This window comes from Stegastes partitus, unplaced genomic scaffold (assembly GCF_000690725.1).
Source record: "Stegastes partitus isolate 25-593 unplaced genomic scaffold, Stegastes_partitus-1.0.2 Scaffold490, whole genome shotgun sequence".
Taxonomy (NCBI): domain Eukaryota; kingdom Metazoa; phylum Chordata; class Actinopteri; family Pomacentridae; genus Stegastes; species Stegastes partitus.
Window position 1 is genome coordinate 327,088 of NW_007578221.1, and position 2,661 is coordinate 329,748.

At 44.3% G+C, this 2,661-nt stretch overlaps 1 long non-coding RNA gene across 1 annotated transcript; it reads left to right on the top strand.

Annotated features, from left to right (window-relative positions):
• The first annotated feature begins 1,101 nt into the window (after positions 1-1,101).
• On the top strand, positions 1,102-2,661 carry LOC103361192 (uncharacterized). The gene is made up of 5 exons (XR_520394.1): positions 1,102-1,264; positions 1,867-1,986; positions 2,145-2,172; positions 2,324-2,353; positions 2,598-2,661. It is a non-coding gene; the product is annotated as an uncharacterized LOC103361192 (long non-coding RNA).

A 2,661-nucleotide genomic window follows, 5' to 3' on the forward strand; every position in this document is an offset into this window, starting at 1 on the left:
CTGTTTTTTTGGGGGGGGGGGTTATGAATCATCCGGCACCGTCCTGGACAAACACCCTCAACCCCAAACGCATTTATTTCTGTCCCTCTGACATGCGCTGGGCCTCCAACTTACTCTGTGTTCACACTGTCGACTGTCACACTGTAGTTGGTTCTCAAATCACTCCCTGGCTAACTGACATGCATTCAGGCAAATATTTAACCACAAGCGCCGATGCAGTTTCTCTACCGTGGTCTTCGACGTTAGCGAAGACGGTTCGCTAACGTCTTCGCTGCTAGCGTCAGCAGCTAAGACGCTAGCGTAACGTCTTTGCTGCTAAAGGTAGAGAAACTGCATCGGCACCGCTTGTTGATGAATATTTGCCTGAATGCATGTCAGCCTGGTACGCTTGTGTCGAAGTGTCCCATCTGGAACACATTACCAAATGAAATCAGTATATTAGCAGATTTACAAACTTTTACAGAAAAGTTAAGAACTGGCTGAAAGAAAAACAAGAAAGCACCCATCTGTCACATGTATAAGGTCTGACTGACTTTTTCCATTGGTGTTGTTGGTCTATTTTTACTGAAAAGCCCAACCAGGGCCGGGAGTTGAAAATGAGCTTAATGCTATACACTCTATATGTTATGCATCAGATGTTTTCTATATAAAATGCACGGTCCCTGTTCAAATAAATAAATGAATAAAAAACAGCATTTTTTTAGGACACTTGCGAGCTACATAGATTTGCTTACCTGCACAAACAATCCATCAAACAGCAAAAAACAGACCTCATAAGACCAAACCTGCACGTCAGCGAGCTTTTGGTAAATAACTGTGTGCTTCTTGTTTATCTTGTTGTGCTTGATAGCTCCAGCTGTCAACACTCTTTAATCTACAGTATATGTCACTGTTTTACTGTTTTTATGCACTAAAAGTCAATTCATTGTACGTGAAAACCTACTCGGCAGTAAATCTTTCTGACCGTGGTCCTGTCTTGGTTATACACAACATGTGATATGTCAGCATCAGCTGGTGGGAGGATTATCAGTGTTAGCTTCTCTGTGTGTTTTGCTCAAATCAACGCAGCAGATATATCTGGAACAAAGACAACAACCAATGATGCTTCTGGTGACGTGTTTGTCCTCTTTCCACAGGTGTCTTACTACAGTTTGGCTCCACACTTTCTGTTCGCTGTAAAGTCGAACACACTGGTAATGGGACGTGTTACAGAGTCCCCGAGTTCAATGGAACCAACTGTGATTACACCTGGAGCAACAGCACTGTAAGCTACAAGTCAGAGCTGCTCACTTGAGTGTTTTCTCATGTTTTTTCTGACATGTCTCTATCATGTCTCATCCAGATGGTTCTCATGACATTTCAACAGGAAAAGCAAATGGTCGCCTTGCAATATTCAGCTTTCTTTACTGTGTAGCGCTGATTCACAACAGATGTGACCTCAGGGCAGCGCACACAGTCAGGTTCAGAGTTACTGCAATTATCCCGGAGTGTTTATACAGTGTAATAAGTAGCATGTAGCAGAGGTGTTGCACATTATTGAGTGTTATCTCAAGAAGTGAAGTGAATTAAAACATAAGGAGTCCAGTCTGACTATTGGCTCAGAGAGTCTGGAGCTCTGAGGAGTCTGGCATTCTGTCGTGCATCTTGGCAGGATGAGTCTATGATGCATTCCTGTGGCTGACCAACAGGTCATTAAGTGACTGGGAGACATTGTTCAGGAATATTTTTTCCCACTTAGACATCATCCTGTGGTGTTTCCTCTCAGACGCCACTATCAAAGCTGTGTGTCAGGAGGCCACTGTGTTATATTAACCATCAGTCTGATTCTGCTTGTTGACTGTGTCGTCTTCCACATGTTGGCTTTAGAACCACGTGCTGGCTCATAGTCTGGTTGATGAGGTGAGCGAGCTGGTGGTGAAGAGGACCGACTCGGCTCTAGAGACCAAAGAGTGCGTAGAGAAGATCCGCTACAGACAAGACTGCCAGGTACGACACTGCTGACATGTTGAGACGAGGCCAAAGCGTATCAGAGCTGCATAACTGAAGAATCACCTCAAAGACAAAACACGTGACATTTCAGTGAAGTACTGAATCTGCTGAGCTCCACACAGTTACAATCTTTCTCCTCTTTTCTTTCTGTTTAGGAACAGACCCGTGAAGCGGTTTGTTACAGTGAGTATTTGTTTGCTAAATATGTGAAGGAAACCCTGAATGTTACCGTCTTAATGAATATAATAATGAATATAACCCTTCCTGGTTTTACTTTCAAGGAACACGTATGTTCGTTTACTCAGAATTCTAAAGGAAGAACTTTTTCTTTCAGCCTGCTGCACTGAACCTGAGAAAAATGCAGGTAGGAAACAAGTGCAAGTGGCAAATGATGTTGAGGTTTGTACCTGATAAGGGTTGAATGCTAAGAAGAATCCTGTGAAAACAGAGAGGGAATGAGACATGGAGGGATTTGAACCCAGCAGGGCAACATTAAGTGTGAATGAATAAAGTCTGAGGCTCTGTCCCACCCTCACCGTCTCTCTCCCGCCTCTTTTTCATGTTGAACTCGGTGTTTCTGGGAACCTGGTCCTCGGTGACTCCTCCAGCCACTGCTCAGCCGTTCGTCTACCGGGGCCCTGCATGCTGCTGCAGAGGACGCTGGTGGCGTCT